Source organism: Hevea brasiliensis, chromosome 14 (genome assembly GCF_030052815.1).
Source record: "Hevea brasiliensis isolate MT/VB/25A 57/8 chromosome 14, ASM3005281v1, whole genome shotgun sequence".
Classification (NCBI taxonomy): Eukaryota; Viridiplantae; Streptophyta; class Magnoliopsida; order Malpighiales; family Euphorbiaceae; genus Hevea; species Hevea brasiliensis.
The window spans coordinates 58,975,404-59,002,328 of record NC_079506.1 but is presented as its reverse complement, the minus strand read 5'-3'; positions in this window follow the sequence as shown (position 1 = coordinate 59,002,328).

Here is a 26,925-nt window from a genome sequence, read left to right as displayed (position 1 = left end):
ATCGATATAGCCAAATTCTTTTTTAAATATCATTAGATAAAATTAACCCAATGTTGGTCAATAATTAATATAATATTTTAGAATCTGGTCGAAGCCCATTAAATTGCGTTAATAATTATTCTAATTGTGAGTGATTTTTTTTTCCAATTTAATGGGCCTTTAAAAATAGGCCCATGTTTAAATTCTTTCCTAAAAAATTAGAATATTAATTAAATTAATTATTGGGCTAATATTTAAAATATTTAATAAAATATTTTAGATTTAGTTGTTAAAAAACTTTCCTTTTTTTATTTTTCAATATTAAATAGGCCCATAAAAAATTTTAACAACTAAAATCTTTGTTTACATAATTGTAATTTGTGATATCTAAGAATCAGCCCATTAAATTTATTATTATTATTATATCCTAGAATAAAACTAATTTTGATGAGGCCATACAATTAAATTGTCAATTTAAATATTTTTGATAAATAAAAATTAAAAATTAAAAATTAATAACATTAGCTATTTTTAAGATATTGGCCATATTATTTTTATTACTAAGATATGGGCCAAAATTAGGTGAGTAATTCTTTACATTCAAACTATGCTTGTGAGTTTTTTTTTTTTTATTAAAAGGTTGTATTTTTATTAGCCCAATTAAATAAATTACTATATCTTTTAACCATATTTTAATACAGGAATAATATTAGTCCATTAACTAAATGAGCCCATATGCGGCTAATTTTAATTTAGAAAGTTAGGTATTATTTCTAATCTTAGTGGAGAATTTAAATATTAAAAGTAATATTCAATTATTGATTTTGTTAATTTGATGGGTTAGATGTTTTAATATATTTTAATAAGATACATGGATTTATATATTTTAATTTTAATGGGCCATTTATTGTAATTTTCACAACCCATTATGGGCCATTTAAATTATTAGATAATTAGGCCCAATTAAAATTAAATATTTAAAAATTTAAGCTTCAGTTTTTTTTTAAATTAAAATTTTTAAAAATTTAATTAGACTAATAAAAAATTTTCATATTAACCAAATACAAGAATAATTGTAGAGCCCATTCATATTAATATATCGGCTCAATATATTAAATTAATTTTTAGTCCAAAATTTTAATTTTTAAATTAAAAGAATAAACCTAGCGAGATAATGATTTTACATAGTTTCAACAATGTCTAGAATAAAAAAATTAGCCCATATCACCTAAAACATATTTTGTTTAGTTGGGCAGTTGTTATACTCAATAATAATGGATATGTTTTAATAACCACTTGGCTAGTTAAAATTAAAAGTCAATTGAATTAGTTTTAATTGATATAAATTAATATTTAAAATTTAAATTACTAGAATATAGGCTCATTAAATTTTTTGTTTTATTGGAATATTATAATAATAACTAGCATGTGCTATATGTATGTGTGCATATATATATAGAGAGAGATAATTCATATCAAATTTAATTATCTTTAAATGTGAATGTATCATATTTTAATAAAAGGTTTTCAATTATTAGAATATATTAATTTTTTAATTTTAATGAAATACTTAATTAAATAAAAATTAGTGGCATATTAATATTTAAAATGAGAATAAAATTAGTTTAACTTAAAATGACCTAAGGTCAAAACAATTTAAGATATTGACATTCGCCTATTAAATTAATTGTTAATTTTAAATTTAGATTTCTACAACTTCACTAACATTTAAAAATATGGGCCTACTTTTTCAATAAATATGGCCAATAAATTATTTTAACCCAGTGAAATGGCCCAATATTTTTATTAGCCCGAATTTTAAATTACCATTAATTTTGTTAAAATCAATTTAATATTAATGACATAAATTAATATGGTTCACAAAAATTTTATTAGAATATGCCCATAAATTAATATTATTAAATTTTATTGAGCTAATAACATTTATATATATATTTTTTAGTAGCTATATTAATGTTGGGCTCATATTGGGTCAATAAAAACTATTCTAGTAATTTAAAAATCAATTAATTTTAAAAGGTTACTAGAATAATTATTATTACTCACAACTTTAATAAATAAAAAAACTTTAAATTAGTGGATAGTAATTTAAAAAATTAATGATGGCTAGGTCTATTAAATAATTAATTTATTTTCAAGCTAATTATTGTAGGAATTAAAATTTTAACATGAATATAATCATTAGCCCTATATATCAAAGTAGATGGCTCATATTAGTTTTAATTGAATCTTTTTTAAATTAAAAGGAGTAATTTAAATATAGAATGAGTCTATATTTTAAAATTTTTTACTTTATTAGGTTAATACACATAGGTGAATATTACTAGACCCTCAGATATATTGAGTAAATATTTATTATTAGTAATTTAATAATAATATTTGGCCATTTTTTTATATCAAAGACAATTTGGCCATTTAATTGTCCATATTATTAGAATATGACTTCATTAAATTTTTCACATCAGTAAATGGGGACCTAACTGAAATATTGGTCAACAATTAGCTTAAAAGAATATAACTTAGCTATTTGTTTAATATCTATTTGGCTTCAAATATTGGTCCATTTTGCTCACTTATATATAAGTTAATATGTTAGACCCACTCCCAATTTAATTTTTTTAAAAATTCTTTTTTATTAATGAAAAATAAATTCAAAAAATATCGATAATTAATAAAAATATTTAAATGATGATTATGACATTTAAATATAAAAAACTCATTATGGATTTTAAATTATTAGAATATTAATTGGATATATTAAATAATATTAATAATTTTAATAATTGTCATATCATTGGGCCAATAAAAAAATTTATTCTAGTCTACTAATATTTATTTCTTTTTAATTTTGAAAACTTAGTGGCCAACATTTTAGTAATAAAAATTAGTTAATGGCCTGGTTAATATACCTAATTAATGGGCCAATTAATGGATTTTTTCCTTAAAATCAAATTTATTGAATTTAAAATGGGCGAATGGGCTGATATTTAAAATCTCAATGAATGGTCAATTAAAATTAGCATTTTATTAAATCTATTAATAGAATAATATTTAGGCATGGGTTTTATAGTAATAAGAACATATTATACCATTATGGTAGTTTTAAAAGATTGTTTTTTTATGTGGGTATGTTTTATTAAAATTATAATTATAATTTAGATAAGTTTAAAATATTTTTTAGGTAATAAAAATAGCTTAAACTTTAATTTGTTCGGCCAATATGTAGATATATGGGGCTAATTTGTGAACAATATAAAAAATTTAATTCTAGTCCATAAATTGTTATAATCGTATTGACTATTAAATTAAAATATTATTAGCCTAATTTTGTTAATAAAAGTGAGTTGAAATTGGAATATAGTAAATTTTTAGGAATATATGTTGAGCCCATGAAATAAAATTGACCTAAATGTTAATTGAATTCTAAATATGTTATTATTTAATTTAAAATATTATAAAATTGAATTAGTGGTTAAAAAACATAAGGCCATATAATTTTTTAAAAAAATATTAGAAATTTTATTCAGTGGCATCATTAAGGAGGACATCTATTTATCTATATAAAGTGGCCAAATTTTCCTAAGGTATTAACATGTGGCATAATTTACTATCACTACACTAAAATTATTATATTGATATTAAAAAATTTGACTCAGAAACCTATTTATTTATTTCTATATATTTTTAGGGACAGATAATCATTTATCCTATTTACTGCCGTCTCTATATGTAATTAGAGATAGAGATATATTTGATAAATATATTTATTTATATTAATAAATTATATTTAAATCATCTCATATTACTGCACTTGGAAATATTATTTCATTGATTTCAATTTTTTTTAAAATGAAAGTATATTTTTCTATATTAGTTTGCTTTTTATTTACTTTTTTTATATAATTATTTGTGATATTAATCTATTTTAACATTTTATACATTCCTAATTCATTTTATATATCCAATTTGTGTAATATTAAATTTATATTTTTTTATCATAATTGGTTAATATTAATTTTAAATATAAAATATTAAAATTAATAATTAAAAATCGAAAAGTTCACGTGCTTTTGCAGGGACATTTAAGTAGTTAGTCCATATAATTAATCGGATATAAATGTACAATTAATAATTTATTAGCCAATTTATTGCCAATGCTCTAGACTATGTACCTAATCGAACTAATTTATACATTCATCAACTATGGGCCAATATTTACTCACATTACCTGTCACGACCCAACCTATGGGCCAGACCGGCACTAGGACCTGGGCCAGCTTAAAACTCCCGAGGCCCGTAGTAAGCCTAACTATTCCTCAAATCCATAACCAGGCCCACAATTTAGACCCAATATGCATATAAAATAATTTAAATTAAACTGTTATAATTTCATTTTGGGCCAACTTAGCCCAGAACTTTTCAGAAAACTAAAATCAGGGGAGCCCAGCTCAACCCTATTACCTCATTTATAACCATTTAAAACTCATAAATTTTTTTTTTTCATTTATTAATATGAAAACTTGAATTCATACAGTCTCTGATAGGCTTAATGCTACTACTTGCACATGCGGAGTCCTAAATTACAAATTTAGAGAATAATAATACAATTAAGTAATCTTTTCATAACCTGAGAGGAAAGGGACAGGTTATTCTGAAAAATGTCTCCTCCTGTAGCCTGGAAAAATATGGTGAACAGAAGTGAGCGTTCGACTCAGAGAGTAAAATATCAATTTTAACCATAATCTCTATAACTATCTAAAGCTAATGCACCCTGTAGAGTGAAATGCAACATCAACAACAATTGCACATCATAACATCAAAAAGGTAATTTGGAGCACTCACACACCCTGTAGTATCAATCATAACATATGGGGTGATCCCTATCTGACTCTCTTAATCCAACTGGTGCCGGTGAATTACTCAAGCTCGGACTTCCACTTAATAACCAAATCGAGGGTCCCAGAATTACTCAAGCGTGACTACCCCTCGAAGGATCGGGTCCCACAATTACTCAAGCGTGACTACCGTCCTATCCATAGTCCACACCACATCACACGCACGCCAACGCATGCTCCAAATTACCACAACAACATCCATGGCACATCATGATTATGAATGCAACATAAATCGTGCCTAGAGTTTAACTACATAAATATATGCATATAAGTGATGCATGGGCATGCTTGAACATATAATAATATCGAAATTACAATTAAAATTAATATTCTACTCACAGTACACCGATGACTATTGTGGCTGCTGGATGCAGAAAAATAGTTGATCTCGATCACCTAATAATTAAATTATAAATTTATTAGTACTAACTCAAAATAAAACTCTAAAGAGGCAATAGACAGCCTAATTCATGCCGGAAATCCGGCAGAGTTTCCCCTATACCTGGGACCTACCCAACCTGCAAAGAGGCTCAAATAACACTTCTAAATTCTCAATTTCCACAATCACATCTCATTAATATCACATGGCCCCTCCTGGGCCCTCCAAATCAGACTATACTCAAAATCTTAAAAATTACGTTTTAGTCCCTATAATTGATATTTTTCAAAAACCCACTCAAACAAGCTCTAAAAATTTTAAAATTTTGCCCCGCGGTCCTTAATAATATTATAAGGCTATTGCAAAAGGAATTATAATTTTCTAATCACCCATGAATATTTTATTCAAGAATTTTACTCAATTCCATAAGTTTCCAACATCTAACGTATTCTTAATCCAACCCAATTAAATATTTACATATTTAAACTTCCATCCTCAAGCTTCAACCAATTATATAAAATTTAATTATCTTAATTTCAAATAATCTTATATGCCCATATGCTAAAAATCTAACTAAAATCTATCTATATTTTTCAAAAATATTCTACAATCACTCAAAAATTCAACAAACACCATAGAATATCTCCAAATAATTTTACTTTCATCATATATTTTTCTTATAATTTTTCTCCAATTTTTCCTGTTTAAGAAACACTGTATTTATGCTCCACAGACAGAGAAATAATGAAAATTGTCTTACCCGAAGTTTATCTGTCTCAAAAATTCCAAAAATTTATGAGGAAGCCTCTGGAAGTTGAACCATCTCCATAGCTCACCGGAGCCACCGCGTACCACCACCGCCTGAGTAGGCCACGGCGACATTTGCCGGGTCTGATCATACCACCATGTTCCTCTCCTCTTCCTCAGTCCATATGTGGTCTCGGATCGTCGATCCAACGGTCGGATCGTCGTAGATCTGACGAAAAAGCTTAAAAAAAACCCGAAACTTCTCTCCTCCATATCTCACTCATCCGACCTCCATTTGCTTCAAAATTGGTATCAAAAGAAAGCTCTCGGAACAAGCTTTCCAACGCCACCGGAATCGCCTCGATCGGACGTCGGATGAAGCCGAAATCGCGCCGGAAAGCCGCTGCCCACTGTGCGCGCGTTTTCTCTCTCCTCTCCCTCTCTTGCCGCTGTTTCTGGTGGTCCTGGACGTCGCCGGAGGGTCGCCGGCCGGTGGGGAGCTGCTTGGGACGTCGCCGGCTGGTCACCGGAGAAAGGAAGAAGAAGAAGAGAGGGAAGGAAAGGGAGAGAAGAGAAAATGGGGGGGGGGGGGGCTTCCTCCTCCCGTTTTTTTATTTTGATTTTTTTTTTTTTTTTAATTTCTGGGTTGTTACATTCTTCCCCCCTTAAGAAAAATTCGTCCTCGAATTTTCGAAGAAACAAGAGATATAGAAAAGAAGATTATCGGAATAAGTGTAATCATTACTCCTTCAGCTATGCAGAGATGGGTAAAACATTTATTCTTCAAACTCTTCGTATATTATATATGACATTCTACCGCTCTCTGATTCTACCATAGTGTCCTATTTGTCATCATCTCTTTCTAGAGGGCTTTTATCTTGTAACTATTTATTGACCATTTTTCTGACATTTCAAGTATTCGCTATACCTCACTGTTCTTGACTTGATGTCTCATAATTCAATAAACTTTGGTGCTTACCTCACTTTTATTATGCCCCAACATGTCTCTTGGTGACTTCAGTCATCATTCATTTGTTTTAATAATCTCTGTTTCCACAATGTCATAACTTATGTTCCTTATTCCATAGTATCCTATGAGTAGCTTTCCTGTAGCACCTAATCTAGGCATCTTGTTCGAGATCTTTACTCTTCCTATGACTTCAGTGGTCAACACCTATAAATCTTCTCAATCCCATGCCACTTCAAATTCTTAATCTCTTTTGTGTCATTACTAAGGTACTTAGACCAATCCTCTATCCATCTTATGTAACTAGTCAGGTAGAGTCTCCTCCAAGGGCCAAGTGTATCATTTATCAACATTGGAAAGTAAACTGGGTCTCTCCTTCTAGGCAACAAAAGTGTTTATATTCCCTGACAACTCAATCCATGCGACTTTATCAATTCTCACTCCTTCTCTGGAATGGAAATATCTAGACTTCTCCCTATAGCTCTTAGTATGTGGCCTACTTTTGACACATTAGCACTCAGATCGAGGCTCTACTACTCCTTTAATCTATCATCTCATAATAACTTGTTTTAAACGTCTCTTAGCGTGTTCCTAGCATACCTATTCCTCCTTATCCTCGTCATTATAACTAGCTTCACCGAGCTTTCTTCCTGTCCTTTGGATCTTATCCACTTCCTTTTCCTATTTCTGCTATTGTTGATATCTTTTTGACCTGCTGCACTTATTCCCTAATCTTAATCCTATTCCACCCTTACACCTTTTTCCTTCAAGGATGTCCATCCCATCATCAACTTTAACTTTCATTTTATTTCTTAGTCTTATCTTGATTGCTAGTTCTATTACTTCGAGAGTTCTAACCTTACGATTTACTCCTATCAGCACATTTTTCACCTTATGTAACACTTGTAATTAACCATAGAAAATTTTTCTTATATCCCCTTTTTCCAACTTAACTATCAGAACATTATCATTCCCTACCCGCCTTAGTAGGAAATTGCTTATCCTGAATGGATATGAGCCCCAGAACTATAAGTTCCATCTGAACTAACACTGCTGTGGGAAATGTGTGCCATGCCTTAATTCTAAACAAGATACTTCACGTGTTTATTCTCCTTAATATAATCACATATACTGCCCACAACTTTCCAAACTTCAACCTCAAATTATCCATCAACAACAATTTCATCTATTGAAACTCATCCATAAATAGTACTTCATCTAGCTCATAGTTTAAAACAGTCGCAAGCCTTAGTAGCTAACTCAATTTAACTCCTGTCATTACTCTGATCGTCCTTTCATACTTAACACTAGGTATGCACTTACTGTCATTCTCATATCAGGAAATTGTATATGAATTGGTGCCTAACAAACTCTCAAATAACTAAGTCTCCTTGACTCAATCTCTTTTCCTTATATAACCTTCTAGAACCAAAAGCACAAGCTAAACTTGAAAAAAAGAAAAATATCCTCTTATATTCAACTACGCCCAATTGTCCATATAATAGCGTTTAACCTATGTTTCTTAGTCTTTCTCTTCAAATTTCATCATCTCCTAGCACAATTGTGCTCTACCTATAAGGTATCATCTGCATGAACCCTTTACCGTACCATTGTCCTTCATGATATAATATTTTATAATTTATTAACTTTACTTATACTCGACCTATGATTCATATCTATTATAGTTTATATTGTGCCCTTAACTTTTGTTGATTCCTGAAATATTTCTCTCACTAATAAATTCTTCCAACACTAATTCCACCCTTATCTATGGTCATTAATTTGATCCTTGAACTTTCTAGTGATTTATAACCACCCAGACTTGTCACTTTTCGTTCTACCCCTACTATTGTCCTATCGTTATTGCTTCACTACAAAGTGATTCTGTTGATCACACTAAAGACGTTTGCCTGACATTCATAACGAACCTCAAACTACCTTCTCACTATCTCAAAAGTCTAACCTAAAGCCTCTGTGTCATTATCTATCATTCTTTTCCTCTCATCATACCTATTTGATCCCTTAGATTGACTTTTATTCAACTTACTGCTTACTAACTCCTTTGTCTCTACCTAATTAGATAGTCCGCAATACCATCGCACACCTTCTAGCATTTACTCATTATTATTGTATTCCATACTTCCATCACTGTTCTCACTAATGTGGTCCCATTTTGGGTTTTCCATCCTTGTCATTCTCCTTGCCAAGAATAACACTTAGCCTACCCTATATCTTAACTTTGTTCCTTTTATTATGCGCCCTTCGAATTGTCCTTTCATTTATTTCATTTGTCTTACCCAAAATAGAACTTGACTATTCTGTCCCTGGTTCCATTCTTCTTCCTAACATAATAGCTGTACTTGCTAACTATATCTTTCAGAGTCTCTATCGAGTTATCATATGTCTGTGCTACTCAGATTTGGTCCTTTGACCGCTCTAGCTAGTACTTCCACTAGCATTTAGATTATATTGCATCTGCAATTAATTGCCCAAACTTTCATTCTGCACTTTCTTTATCCATTGGCCTTCTGTTATTTATCTTCGCTAATTTATTACTCTTAACACTATTATAATTAGATTATACTATTGTTTTGAATAATTTGAAATTAGAAAGGAACTCAGCAAATTACAGTCATACTTTTATTGTATGATCTCTAGTCTTATCCTTTAGCTTACATAATACCCTTACTACCTCGAGAACTGATTCTGCAGTAATTTTATTTATTATTTTATTTATTATTATTATTATTTTCCATGTTTACTCAATTCCAAAACTTAAGATTTCGGGCACCCAAACCCGTCATCCAATTCAAAGGATTTACATCCATCGTGATCTGATTATATATGATTCCTATAATGAAACTTGTATCCTCTGCGGGATACCCGAGCCAACTACTCTTTACCACACTCTACAGTCCCATCTGGGGCACTATTTGGTTGGTCACCATTATTAGTAATAACTTTCGATCCCTTCTGAAAAGATAGGACTACACCCTAACTTGCTGCAACAAAGGTACTACATTTACCACCTTGCCCAAACCATGTCAAATTAATGTCTCTCTCATCATATCATAGCTCTGTAAATCATCAATTCATAGTTTCGACCTTCTCTAGGTAGTAGGGTTGTACTTTATTCCATACTGATACACACAAGGTATACTATTCTCACTAAGTTCTAAGCAAAACGTCTATCGTTCTGCAAAAACCATCCAAAATTCCATACCGAAGACTAGACGGTCTCACTCTATAGGTGTCACCTTTACTTTGCAACTAGTCCGAAACCTCTGGTCTGATGGCAACTTTTACTGTAACTCTAGCTCATGCTGGGGTAACTGAGTCACTGACTCTAGTTATCACCCAACTGTGACCTTTCAATATTCTAACTCTAGACCCCTAATCAAGAGTTTCCAACTCCTCTGCAGATATAGAACTCTGTTCTGGTATTACTGTACCAAAATAGAGACTGCCTGCAACATCCTCATCATAAGCACTACAGGGAAGTACGTAGCTCTACACAATAATCTCATGTCGGTACTGTAATCTGCAGCTTATAGAGCAGACATCGAGAACATTGTATAGTTACTACGATACGTCCTGACCAACTAGGTCTCTCAATTTCTTATCTCTCTTGAATCTTCTATTATCAAAAACTTATTCTGACTGGGTCATCTACTGATGATTGCCAGCAGTGGTATCCTCATCCTTATCTAGGGCAACTGTACTTTCAGGACTTACTTTTATGTACTCGTGCCTTGCACGAAATGGGCACACTATTTAAAGCCATACAGACAGAAACATAGCATTTCTTGGAGTACGTATCCTCATGATAGACCTCAACCTGTCTGCTAACTCTATTTCACATTTCTATGTACTCCACGAAAATCAAGACACTAACTGAGGCACTTTTATATTTCCCGAGGTATAACGCAGAATCTAGAAACAAAGAATTACAGAAAAAGACGAAACATAATCCTATACTCCGCATGTAACATCCTAACAAGACTCCTTTTACACTCCCAAGTATATTCTTTCCCATGAATCTAGAGCCTAAGCTCTGATACCAACTTTGTCACGACCCAACCTATGGGCTGACCAAGACTAGGACACAGGCGACTTAAAGCTCAGGCCGTAGTAAGCCTAACTATTCCTCAAATCCATAACCAGGCCCACAATTTAGACCCAATATGCATATAAAATAATTTAAATTAAACTGTTATAATTTCATTTTGGGCCAACTTAGCCCAGAACTTTTCAGAAAACTAAAATCAGGGGAGCCTAGCTCAACCCTATTACCTCATTTATAACCATTTAAAACTCATAAATTTTTTTTTTCATTTATTAATATGAAAACTTGAATTCATACAGTCTCTGATAGGCTTAATGCTACTACTTGCACATGCGGAGTCCTAAATTACAAATTTAGAGAATAATAATACAATTAAGTAATCTTTTCATAACCTGAGAGGAAAGGGACAGGTTATTCTGAAAAATGTCTCCTCCTGTAGCCTGGAAAAATATGGTGAACAGAAGTGAGCGTTCGACTCAGAGAGTAAAATATCAATTTTAACCATAATCTCTATAACTATCTAAAGCTAATGCACCCTGTAGAGTGAAATGCAACATCAACAACAATTGCACATCATAACATCAAAAAGGTAATTTGGAGCACTCACACACCCTGTAGTATCAATCATAACATATGGGAGCTGATCCCCTATACAGCTCTCTTAATCCAACCTGGTGCCAGCGAATTACTCAAGCTCGGACTTCCACTTAATAACCAAATCGAGGGTCCCAGCGAATTACTCAAGCCGTGACTACCCCTCGAAGGATCGGGTCCCAGCGAATTACTCAAGCCGTGACTACCCCGTCCTATCCATAGTCCACACCACATCACACGCACGCCAACGCATGCACACTGCTCCAAATTACCACAACAACATCCATGGCACATCAACAGTTATGAATGCAACATAAATCGTGCCTAGAGTTTAACTACATAAATATATGCATATAAGTGATGCATGGGCATGCTTGAACATATAATAATATCGAAATTACAATTAAAATTAATATTCTACTCACAGTACACCGATGACTATTGTGGCTGCTGGATGCAGAAAAATAGTTGATCTCGATCACCTAATAATTAAATTATAAATTTATTAGTACTAACTCAAAATAAAACTCTAAAGAGGCAATAGACAGCCTAATTCATGCCGGAAATCCGGCAGAGTTTCCCCTATACCTGGGACCTACCCAACCTGTAAAGAGGCTCAAATAACACTTCTAAATTCTAAATTTCCACAATCACATCTCATTAATATCACATGGCCCCTCCTGGGCCCTCCAAATCAGACTATACTCAAAATCTTAAAAATTACGTTTTAGTCCCTATAATTGATATTTTTCAAAAACCCACTCAAACAAGCTCTAAAAATTTTAAAATTTTGCCCCGCGGTCCTTAATAATATTATAAGGCTATTGCAAAAGGAATTATAATTTTCTAATCACCCATGAATATTTTATTCAAGAATTTTACTCGATTCCATAAGTTTCCAACATCTAACGTATTCTACCCAATTAAATATTTACATATTTAAACTTCCATCCTCAAGCTTCAACCAATTATATAAAATTTAATTATCTTAATTTCAAATAATCTTATATGCCCATATGCTAAAAATCTAACTAAAATCTATCTATATTTTTCAAAAATATTCTACAATCACTCAAAAATTCAACAAACACCATAGAATATCTCCAAATAATTTTACTTTCATCATATATTTTTTTTATAATTTTTCTCCAATTTTTCCTGTTTAAGAAACACTGTATTTATGCTCCACAGACAGAGAAATAATGAAAATTGTCTTACCCGAAGTTTATCTGTCTCAAAAATTCCAAAAATTTATGAGGAAGCCTCTGGAAGTTGAACCATCTCCATAGCTCACCGGAGCCACCGCCGGCACCACCGCGCACGGAGGCCGGCCGCCGGCGACATTTGCCGGGTCTAATCATACCACCATGTTCCTCTCCTCTTCCTCAGTCCATATGTGGTCTCGGATCGTCGATCCAACGGTCGGATCGTCGTAGATCTGACGAAAAAGCTTAAAAAAAACCCGAAACTTCTCTCCTCCATATCTCACTCATCCGACCTCCATTTGCTTCAAAATTGGTATCAAAAGAAAGCTCTCGGAACAAGCTTTCCAACGCCACCGGAATCGCCTCGATCGGACGTCGGATGAAGCCAGAATAGCGCCGGAAAGCCGCCTTTGTCTTGCGCGTTTTCTCTCTCCTCTCCCTCTCTTGCATTTTCGTGGTCTGGGCGTCGCCGAGGGTCGGCGGTGGGGAGCTGCTTGGGAGGTCGCCGGCTGGTCACCGGAGAAAGGAAGAAGAAGAAGAGAGGGAAGGAAATGGAGAGAAGAGAAAATGGGGGGGGGGGGGGGGGGTTCCTCCTCCCGTTTTTTTATTTTGATTTTTTTTTTTTAATTTCTGGGTTGTTACATTACCATTGTTTAATGGTCTAAATTAATTTTTTGAATTAAAGACATATAAATTATGCTATATATCTAAAATCTATGAAAAATATCTAGTTTTTTAGTTCAATTAAATTAAAAAAAAAATAAATTGTAAGTAAGGTACATAAAACAATTAGATTTAGTTGTTATATCCATCATTGACCGTATATGATATTATTGATATTTTTTAAATTCTTTGCTAATAATTAATGTAAGTAATTGTTTAGATTTTTTTTTCTATTAGCCCAACTTAATTGAAAAATTAATTATTAATATTTTTTAAATTTAACATTAAGAAGCTTAAATAATTGGAGTTGGGTCATAGAATACCTAGGTCATATTTATTGGGCTAACATCCAGGTACATTAAATTAAAATATTGGGCTATTATTTTTCAAATCTTGAATATGAGCTAGATAAAATATTCAATAAGTCCATAAAATTAATAATTAATAATATTTTAATAATTTAAAAGTTTTTTTTATTGAGCCAATTAAACAAAAAATTAATGAGTTTATATTTTTAATTGGCCGAACATATAACATACCCATATGGGCTCAATATTAGCTTGTTTTGTGATATGGATATCATTTCATTTTTTTTATTAAATATAAGTCCAATATTTTATTTTGCGTATATGTCAAAATAAATCTCAATTTTTAAAGTAATATTTAATAGTAAAAATGTTATTATTCGATTTTAGGGTTTAGTGTTAGATGGATGTAACATTTAGACATAAGTATTTTGTATATTTAACTCACAATTTAAATATTTTTAAAATATTTTTTTATTACTTAATGAAAATATTATGTTTATGGCTATAAGTTAATACAATTTAAGTAAATTGTTTAAATGTTGCATCAATAAAAAAATATTGAAATTTAGAGTGCAATGAATATATCCATGTTGGAAAAGAATGTTATTTTAAAATTGGACAAACAAAAACAGTTAAGAATATGCTAAATAATTTATATATGGGGCCAATTGATGACTTTTTAAATGTCTAGCAAAATTAATAGTTAAAATGGGCTATTATTAAATTGATAATATTCTAATATATGAGTGATCATTACCCATTTATCTAAAAATTAAATAAGAATATACATGTTATTAATTTATTAAATTTAATAATATAAAATAAATTACATTCAACTTTAAATATTTTTAAATTATTTTATCCACAGTTAAAAATCTAAATTGACTGAAATATTAATGAACTGTCTAAAAAAAATATTGTGATAACGTTTTTATTGAAAAATATTAACACTACATAAAAAATAATTTCTTTTGTTTAAATTATTAGTAATATTCTAATAATATTGTCCACATAATTGATTAGCCCATATTAACTAGGTTTATTAAAAATAACATAGCCATATTACTAGTAATAATTTGGTAATATTATTTAGATAAGCTTTTAGTCCAACTTGACCTAACCCCATTAAACAAAAATTTTACCAATATTTTAAATAAATGGAATTAATTTTTGTATAGTTAATATTTTTCAATTTTATTGAGCCAATAAAAATTAGCTCATCAATTAACTTTAAAGATTAAAAAATAAAAAAAATAAAAATTAAAAATCATGTCCATCACCATACACATATCGGCCATAAAGTACTACGCAGTAATAATATTTTTAAATAGATTTTATAAATTTTTTTTAATTAAATATATGGACTAAGAACAAATAATTAATAATTAATTTAAGAATAGTTAATCATTTAGGTATTAACCCAATTAATATTGTGAGGTCAATATATTTTAAATGACCAACTAATATTTATTGAAAGTTCAAAATATCCGTAATGTGGGTAAATATATCTAACACTTAGGGTGTTTAAATTATTTTAATTGTGAGTACTTATTTAATATCAATCGTTCCTAAGAATATTTTAGATTGCCCATATTAGCCAATAAAAACCAATTATTGTTTTAATCGTTACTAATTACCGAAAAGGAGAGAAACAAGAACGGAGTGGGCATAATCATAGACAGGACATTGAAAGATGCAGTAATAGCTGTGAAAAGAGTAGGAGATAGAATTATACTAGTAAAGCTAGTACTAGAAGGAAAAACAATAAATATAGTTAGTGCTTATGCCCCACAAATAGGACTAGATAGTGAGAGTAAACAAAGGTTTTGGGAAGATATTGATGATTTAATGCAAAGCATACCGAATGAAGAGAATATTTTCATTGGTGGAGATTTGAATGGACATGTAGGAAGTGATAAACAAGGTTATGAGAATGTTCATGGAGGTTTTGGTTTTGGCAGTCGAAATGAGGAGGGAAAAAGCATCCTGGATTTTGCTATGGCTTACGACCTAATACTAGCAAATACCTACTATATAAAAAGAGAGTCACATTTAGTGACTTTCCAAAGTAGGCAACATAGAAGCCAAATCGACTTCCTCTTAACCAGGAAGACAACTAGAGCTCTATGCAATGATTGCAAGGTCATTCCAGGAGAGGCTTTAACAAGTCAACATCGGCTGATGGTCTTGGATGTCAAGTTTAGGAAAAATTCAAGTAAGGTCAGAAGAAATAGTGTAGCTCGAACAAAGTGTTGGGAGTTCAAAGGAGTAAAGCAAGTGAAGTTCAAAAATGAGCTTCTTGAGTCCGAAGTATGGAAGCTGGATATGGAGGCCAATGATATGTGGATACAGATGGCATCAAAGATTAGATAAATAGCTAGAAAAGTACTTGGAGAGTTTAAAGAACATGGACCACCCTCAAAAGAGAGATGGTGGTGAAATGAGGAAGTACAAAAGGCAGTGAAGAGAAAAAGGGAATGGTATAAGAAATTACCTAAATGTGATAATAATGAGGCATATGAACAGTACAAGATAGCAAAGAAAGAGGCAAAAAAGGCAGTTAGTCAAGTAAGAGCACAGGCCTTTGAAAAGTTATATGAGAAACTTGGAACTAAAGAAAGGGAGAAAGATATTTATAGATTAGCAAAGATGAGAGAAAGGAAGTGTCAAGATCTCAATTAAGTTAGGTGCATTAAGGATAAAGAAGGAAAAGTGTTGGTGAAAGATGAGGACATTAAAGAAAGATGGAGAAATTATTTTAATGATCTCTTTAATAATAGTCAAAATGGTAATAGCTTGAATATAGATTATAGAACAATAGAAAAGAATGTGAATTATACTAGAAGGATTAGATCTTTAGAAGTAAAGGAAGCACTTAAGAGAATGAAAGTGGGTAAAGCCTGTGGACCCGATGAAATACCAATTGAAGTGTGGAAGTATTTGGGAGACATGAGAGTGGTATGGTCAACTAAATTATTTAATAAGATTCTAAACTCAAAGAAAATGCCTGATGAATGGAGAAAGAGTATTTTAGTACCTATTTTTAAAAATAAGGGAGACATACAGAGTTGCTCAAACTATAGGGGAATTAAACTCATGAGCCATACTATGAAGTTGTGGGAGAGAGTTGTGGAGCATCGACTACGTCATGATACTTCTATCTCTCTCAATCAATTTGGTTTCATGCCCGGTCGTTCAACTATGGAAGCGATCTTTCTCATTAGAAGCTTGATGGAGAAATATAGAGATGTGAAGAAAGATGTACACATGGTTTTTATTGATTTGGAGAAGGCTTATGATAGTGTTCCAAGAGAGGTCTTATGGAATGTGTTAGAACAAAAGAGGGTATCTATTAGGTACATACAAGTATTGAAAGATATGTATGAAAGAGTAACTACTATTGTGCGCACAGTGGGAGGGGACACAAGAGATTTTTCGATTTCAATTGGATTACACCAAGGATCAGCCATAAGCCCTTACCTTTTTACATTAGTTTTAGATGAACTGAAAAAACATATACAAGAGAGTATTCCTTGGTGCATGATGTTTGCGGATGATATTGTTCTGATAGATGATACACGAGAAGGAGTCAATAGAAAGCTAGAACTTTGGAGAAGTACTCTAGAGTCAAAGGGTTTTAAGTTAAGTAGAACGAAGACAGAATACATGCATTGCAAGTTCAGTGAAGACCAAATTGGTGATAGGGAAGGAGTTAGTTTGAATGGAGTGGTATTGTCTCAAATTAATCACTTTAAATATCTAAGCTCAGTCCTTCAAGTAGATGGGGAATGTGAGGAGGATGTGAGTCATAGGATTAAAGCCGGATGGTTGAAGTGGAGACGTGTCACGGGAGTTTTATGTGATCGTAAGATTCCCAATAAATTGAAAGGAAAATTTTACCGTACAGCCATACGACCGGCTATGTTATATGGTAGTAAATGTTGGGCACTGAAAGAGTCGTATATGCATCTAAGATAAGAGTTGCAGAGATGAGAATGTTAAGGTGAATAAGTGGCCATATTAGACTAGATAAAGTCCGTAATGAGAGTATTAGAGAAAAGGTAGGAGTGGTGCCAATTGAAGATAAGTTGAGAGAAAGGAGATTGAGGTGATTTGTTCATGTGAAGCGTAGACATACGGAGGCTCCAGTTAAACAAGTAGAGCACATTAGGTTAGAGGATTGAAAGAAAAAAAGGGGGTAGACCTAAATTGACTTGGAGGAGAGTAGTACAACATGACCTAGAAGCATTACACATTTCTGAGGATTTAACCCAAAATCGTTCAGAGTGGAGAAAGTGAATCCATATAGCCGACCCCAAATTTTTGGGATAAAGGCTTAGTTGAATGAGTTGAGTATAAATTTGTAAATATATTATTAAATAAAAAATATATTCTAATATCAACTAAACCTATGTTATCACATAATTAAATTAATTTTGGCCCAATAAATGTTAATAATGTCAAACTTGGCTTATAGACAAATTAATTTATGTAATATTATGATGAAAAAGTATTGAAGAATTGTGGATCCGTCATACTGTTTACGAAAATAACTCATCATTTGAATGTGTTGCCAATTTGAATAGATTAGTATTACTATTTACTAACCTATAACTAGATCCATATTAATCTAATTTATTTATTAAATGTTAATATAATTCAGTATTGGGCAAAACTTAGTTGGGTCAATATTAGTGTGAGTGAGTACATATATTATTGACCTAGCCCATTAAGGACATAAAAGTTGGGCCAATAATTTGGACTAATAGAATAATATTTAAGAAATATTTTAATGGGTTTATATCTAAAAATTGATTGACAGCCTATTTAGAAATACTTTAAACATTATTTCTATTAATATTGTCAATGGGGAGATAAGATAAACAGCTTATTCAAATTGGCCATAACAATTTTTTACTCTATTGGCCATATTTTAAATAAATGAATTAAATTTTATTTAAAGACAACATTTAATTAACATTAAGATTTAATTTTTTAATATTTAGGCTAATTTAGATCTAGCTGTTTTTATATATTTAACTTATCATTTGAATCTTTTGAAAATATTTTTTTATTACTTAAAAATAAATGTTATAATTGTACATAATTAATTTAATTAAATTGAGTTAAATATTACTACCCATACCTAGATATTAAATTATTTAAATAATGATGATTTAAATTTTATTAACTTAGTACTTTAATATTTATTATTGAGTCTAATTAAATACTAGACCTAGCCCCATTTAACACCTAAACTTTTATATATTTTAATAAGTGAATATGTAACTATAAAAACTAATCTTTAATATTTAAAGTATGGAATAACATTTTTTAAATGAAAATTTTGAATATTAACCAAAGTTAGTTGGACCAAATTATGATATTTAAAAGTGTTCGTAACAATTAAACAATATTCATTTTAATGCACCAAAGAAAAATCTGTACCTAGTAATTTTTATAACATTTGCTAAGTTGATTATTAATGTGACTCCATTTAATGTTGTAAAACCTAGATCACATAAACATAAGAGACAGCTAAAAATATATACACAAAATTATTGAAACATCTATTTTAGAATATAAGTGTGCTAAACATGAGTACTTAATTATTAAAAAATTATTCTATCTTATATCTAAATTAAATACATATACTGTGAGTGAGCTAATTCATTATGAGTGGATAATATTTTATTAGCACAATTAATTTTGGGGCTAATTAGAATATACCCATATAGTCATAAATTTATTATTATATCCCAATTAATATGTTTTTAAATTTTTAATGGCTTCCTGGGTAACACATTGATTAGACTCAAATATTTAATTAATATGTTATTAATATTGCCAATATTCTTTTAAAAAAATATTAATTTAACATGGGACTTACAATTTAAATGTTAAAATTAATAAGTCTTTTAAGTTTTAAAAACTAGTGATAATAATTTCCTAATATTTAAAAATTAATTTAATATCAATTAATGAGTACACCCATTAATGTTAAATTTAGGTGATGGATATATGGTAGTTTTGTCTAAATTAATATTTATTAGAATATTGATGATTATGATAATTAGGCCTAGTTAATTATAACATTTAAATTACTAACATATTTACTTATTAAATTTTTTCTTTATTAAAATCATAATAATTAAAATAACCAATATAAAAAAATAGGGTATTAGAATATTAACATTCATTATATGTTAAGAATATGTTTATTACACTATACAATTGGCCTCATTTTGATTAATCTAATTATTGTATTAGATTTTAATATAATATGTTAGTATTACTATTTTTCAATAAACTATGATTACTTTAGAATGTACCCATAATTAATTTGAGCCGAATGTTTCAATAATTACCAATAAAATATTATTCACAGCACTTGTTAACATAAAATAAATCCAATTTTAACAATATTTTTATTAGATTGTTTACTAATTGTCATTTAATTAGTAATAAATGGGTAATTATAATTAGATATTCTAATATTCGCCCATTTTAGTCTATTATGATATTAATATTAGTGGCCCAACCAAATAAAAAATATAAAAATTGTTACTTTTTAACACTAAAATATTAACATTTATTTTTTAAAGTAAGTTGGGCCAATATTCAATTGTTTTATATAAGTTTTAGTCTAGCTAAATAAAATTATTAAAAAATATGGGTATGTGAGCCGTATAACAATTTAATGACGAAATTATTAAATTTTATAATTTTTCAGGACATTAATTTAAATTTAACTTAGTAAAAATTTTAATTGATTAGTTCATGATTTAGCTTAATATATGTCAAACATTAAATTGACTTAGGCAATAATATTAATTATGTGAGTTAAATTAATTGGCCCAAATATTAATTAAAATAATAGCCCATATCAATAAAAAAAAGAAATATTAAACTATGCATATTTAATCCTTCATTCACATATAACATTAACATGGTAATATAAGTTAAATATTTTCATGTTGTTATACTAATTTTTAGGGCAATATTAGATTAAAAAATTGCAATATATAACAATATGAACCAATAATCACCTAACTCATTGTCTAAAATGTTAGCCCATTAAATTTTTTCCTAAATGTGACCAAAAAAATAGCAGCTCATTAATTTAAATATGCACAATTTTTGTTTAAAAATTCATAAGCTTATTGAATAATTTAAATATAAATTATTTAAAAATATAGACCTAGCTGTTATAATATTGTTTTAAATAACTTGGCTCCATAGGTGCTTATTTTTTTTATTGCTCCACCTATTTACTTAAAAATAAATGTAAAAAATAATAGCGATTAATTTTTCAATTAAGTTGGGCAATAAAAAAGCAAGCTACAAATTATTAAAATATGAGCTTATTAATTTTTTTATTTAATTAGATTAATAAAAAAATCAACTTTATAATTGACTCATTAATTAGTGGATAATAAATTAAATATTGTTAAACTGGCCAATAATTTAAAAGATTGAAAAATTAGTGGTCAATGAATAGTAATTGAGCTAATTTTTTTTAATTAGTTGGGATAAATTCTTTTAAATTTAGGATATTAGGCCATATACTTAACAAAAATATCACACAACTTAGTTTTTAAATAAAATTAAACAAAATTTAAAGGAAAATTTTAAAAATGTTGAACACTTTTCTTTTAATTTTTTTAGATCAATAAAAACTAATCTATATAATTTAAAAAAAAAGCTTTTATTATTAAAAATAAATTTAAAAATACTTTTAAATTACTATAATATTGGCCATTAATATCCATTAGCCCTACATATTTTGAATTAATTTAAAAAATTGTTTAAAAGTAAATACTTTAAACATATTTTAGATTATGTTTAAGGTGGCCCAATCAACTTAATGGGCTAATAATAAAAAATGGATATGACTCATTAATTTTAAAAAATGGTGCCATCATTTTAATTCTCTGAGTTTGGATACACTGGGCCATATACGTGGGTATGTTTAAATTAAAATGTTTCAAAAATATGGTTGATTAACAAATATTATAACCATCATTAATTGATATTTTAAAAATTAGTCTTAAATAAGTTGTCAATTATTAAACATACTCACATAGCAAAAAAATCAATGAGTCTTAATTCTAATAATTTGAAATTTATTTTTTTATTGAGTGAAAAAGTAAAGTAATTATGGTCGATTTTTAAAGGATTAGAATATGGGCCATATTTTTTTAACTAAGTTGAGCCAATAAAAAATCACCTTCATATTAATAAAATATACTCATTAAATTTTTTATTTAATTAAACCAATAAAAAATATTTTAGACAGCCATAGTGTACTTTAAATGTGTTATAATAACTTTAATCAATTTTTATTGGCCTACTAATTTTTGAATTTTAAAAGCATTGCATATTTAAATATCATAATATTTTCAAAATATGTTAAAATAAATGTTTTTATATTCTAAAACATACAATATTAACTAGAATATAGCTATAATACTTAATTAATAAACATTAATGTATAACAGAATAGCTCAATTAATGGGTAATTACGAATTTTTTAATAAATTGTATTAATTGTGAGTAAGGTATATATTTGGAATATAAGGTTATTTGTCCTGTAAAAATTTTTTAAATATCAATTTTTAAATAACTTAGAATATTATTCTATTAAAAAGTTTAATTTTTAGTTGATATTAAAAATTAGTTTTTTGCTTAAACTTTTACTAGACCTGGGCCAATTTAAATAAAAATTAATCTAGACCTAATAACAATATTTTACTTTTTAAATTATTGGGCTAATAATGTACTAATTTAATTAGCCTCAATCATTAAAATGTTCAATTAAATTATCTAATTGAATATGTTGTAATAAAAAAATTACCCAAAATATCTAAATGTTGAGCCCATATAAAATATTAGTGATTGACAGCCATTTACTAGAACATATTTTATTTAAATATTTATTAAAATATTAGGTCATTAAAAAAAAAACTTAGGTGAATTAGCCCACATGATTACTTAATTTAAAAAACATTAATACCAATATTGGTTCATATTTAATAGGTTAATTTAACATTAGGAAATTACTTAAATTTTTTTTAATGAGTTCATCATTATTAAAATATGAGCTCGTTAATTTTTTTTTTATTTAATTGAGTTAACATTTAATGTGATTTATATATGGGCCAATATTAAAAATGATAATATTAGATTATAAATTAGCCATATCACAATTTATTAACGTTTTAAATTTACCTCACCTAGTCCCAATTTTTATTATTGCTTACAAAATTAAATTTTGTTTTATTTTATATCAGATTCTTTAATTAAACGTCTAAAAACTAAAATATAGTATTCATTTTAAAATATTTTTAAAGCCCATTTTAAAATATTTTTAAAATCTGTACCCAGTAATTTTTATAATATTTGCTAAATTGGTTATTAATGTGGTTCCATTTAATGTTGTAAAACTTAGGTCACATAAACATGAGAGACAGTTAAAAATATATCCACAAAATTATTGAAACATCTATTTTAAAATATAAGTGTACTAAACATGAGTACTTAATTATTAAAAAATTATTCTATATTATATCTAAATTGAATACATATATGATGAGTGAGCTAATTCATTATGAGTGGACAATATTTTATTGGCACAATTAATTTTTGGGCTAATTAGAATATACCCATATGATCATAAATTTATTATTATATCCCAATTAATATGTTTTTAAATTTTTAATGGCTTCCTTAGTAACACATTGACTCAAATATTTAATTAATATGTTATTAATATTGCCAATATTCTTTTAAAAAAAATATTAATTTAACATGGGACTTACAATTTAAATGTTAAAATTAATAAGTCTTTTAAGTTTTAAAAACTAGTGAAAAGAATTTCTTAATATTTAAAAATTAATTTAATATCAATTAATAAGTACACCCATTAATGTTAAATTTAGGTGATGTATATATGGTAGTTTTGTCTAAATTAATATTTATTAGAATATCGACGATTATGATAATTAGGCCTAGTTAATTATAACATTTAAATTACTAACATATTTACTTATTAAATTTTTTTCTTTATTAAAATCATAATAATTAAAATACCAAATATCAAAAAATAGGGTATTAGAATATTAACATTCATTATATGTGAAGAATATGTTTATTACACTATACAATTGGCCTCATTTTGATTAATCTAATTATTGTATTAGATTTTAATATAATATGTTGGTATTACTAATTTTCAATAAACTATGATTACTTTAGAATGTACCCATAATTAATTTGAGCTGAATTTTTCAATAATTACCGATAAAATTATTATCCACATTTTTTATTATTGCTTACAAAATTAAAATTTATTTTATTTTATATCAAATTCTTTAATTAAACGTCTAAAAACTAAATTCATGATGGATTGATTTTAAAATATTAAAGCCCATTAATGATAGATTAATTTTGTGAGACGGGATATTTAAATTATGACCCTTAAATTTTTTTTTTTTATTTCAACTATCCTAGCTAGTTAAACTGTGTTAATATTATCAATTTTAGTTAAAAGAGTAGTTTGACTAGGTATATAAAAATAAATTATTAATAAATCTGGACTAGCCACATTAATTTAATATCAATTAATGAATGTGGATTAGGCCATAAATTAACTATCAATTAATGAGTTAAAAATTGATATTTTGGTTATTTCACATATATTTTAAGTTGAATTGATCTATCAATTTAATTATTAAAAATTAAATTATATGAGGCTAATGATCAATCTAACATTAATGACTAATTTTAATTTTTTAAAGTCACTAATTTACCAAATAGTAAATTTTTATCATTTGCCATGTTCTAATGAAGTTGTGACGCTTAAAAATTGATAAAAACTAGCATAATACCCATACTATGCATGGGTAATTTATAATTTTTATTTTTTAATTTAAATTTTAATTATATTTTAAATAAGATTAATTATTATTAAATTAATTTTAAATTGAAATTTTCTTTTATTCAATTTTATTTGAATAAATTTTTACCTGTTATAATAATAAATTTTTAATTAATTTATGATATAATTAATTAAAATACATATTTAATTCTTTTATACATATATTAATAATAGTTTCTAATAAAATTTCATGAATTTTTATATTTTATCTCATAATTTATGTAAATCAATATTTATTTTTTTGCAAATTATAGAAAATACATTAAATTAATGAGAAAATAATATTATTTTAAAAATATATAAATATAATTTTTTTGTTATTAACATAATAAAAAAACAAAAAAAAATTAAATTACTAATAATGAATTGGATTATTTAATTTCAATAATAATGAAAATATATAACATTATTATTGATTAAAAATAGCATTCTATTATATTATTTTTTAAATTTACTATATCTAAGTGTAATTTTTTTTATTAGTCTGATATATTTTTTATAAAATAATTCTTTGATAAAAATAGTTATCACTTTATATAAATTTATAATATAAAATAAATACATTTCATAAAAATTAAAATTTTAAAATATCATCAGTTTCTATTAATATAATAAATATTAAAAATACATACTATTTTTTAAAAGACAAATTCTATAATTTTAATACTGTAACTTTAATTATTTTAATCATTTTTATTTGTGGCTAAATTTTTAATGCAATCATATTTGTAATTTATCTTTGAAATTCTACTTTTATATAAAAATATAGTTGAAAGATAATTTATGCATAAAAATATAAATATTTAATTAAAATTTAAAAATAATTCTATTGAAAATTAATGATAACAAAATATGGATAATCAAAATATTAGTTATAATTGCATTCGATATATAATTATAATGAAATAAAATATTCAAAGTTTAAGAAATATTAAATAAAAAATTTATAAAAAAATTAATAATTAAATAAATATTATTTAAACATATTTAAATAAATAAATTTTGAGAATTATAACTAATAACTTTTCAAAGAAATAATAAAAAAATAGTGCAAATGAAAAAAAGATTTGAGAGCATTTAGGTAAAATGAAAATACTTAGTGAGAAGAGAGTGCTTAATGTGCGTCAAATATTTTATATGACATACTATATATAGATAAACAAATGAAAACTATTTAAATAAAAAAATAATTTATAACTAAATATTATTTAAGTGAAAAACGGTAACAAAAGCATTCAATTTCATATTTTGTAAAATAAAATATTTCCTGTTTACTTGGCTATTTCAATTAAATGGCCATAAGTTTGCCATAATGATAATAATAATTAGTATTAATTAATCTTAAGAAAGTGAAATAAAATGAATATTAAATTATTAACATAAAACATAATACATACTAATTATAAATAAGCTAAATCTCTATCTTTTATTTTTATAATTTTTTATATAGACTACACTTTATCTCTCAAAATTTTTTATCAAAGATTTCATAAAAAAATAATAAAAAATATAACAATGCAATAAACATATTTATTAAAGATATGAAATAATTTAATATTGATTAAATTATTAAGCCACCACAGCCCATATCTAATATTGAGCTAATAAAAAGAATTAAATTTAATTGATCTAACTAGTAATTAAAATTTTTTAGATTAAAAATAAAAACAGAGTGACATTAGATATATGGCCCATATTACAAAGCTAAATGATATTATTAGAATAGACTCATAATGGCTAGCTGTTTAATATGGACTGTGTAATGGGCCATTTATATTAAAAAAATTGACCTAAATGAACCTAATATCCATTACTTTAATATTATTTTTTTTAAAAAATAAATTTATTTTAATTTAATGAGCTAATATTCTGATAATTTAAAATTTTAGCATAACAACATCAATATGCCAACATATTATCAGATTGATGAGTCTAATAATTACTAATCTTATGACTAGCCTCATATAATAAAAAATATATGAATATATAAAAATTTTGATTATGGGGCCATTTAATATGATATTTTAAATTAGAAACTAATTGTCTCTTAGTTAATCTATTCTAATACTAATTTTTCAATTGAGTTGGATCAATAAAAACATAAGTTTCAAAATGTGTTTTTAAAATCTAATTAAATAAAAAAAATTTGTATTTAAAATTTA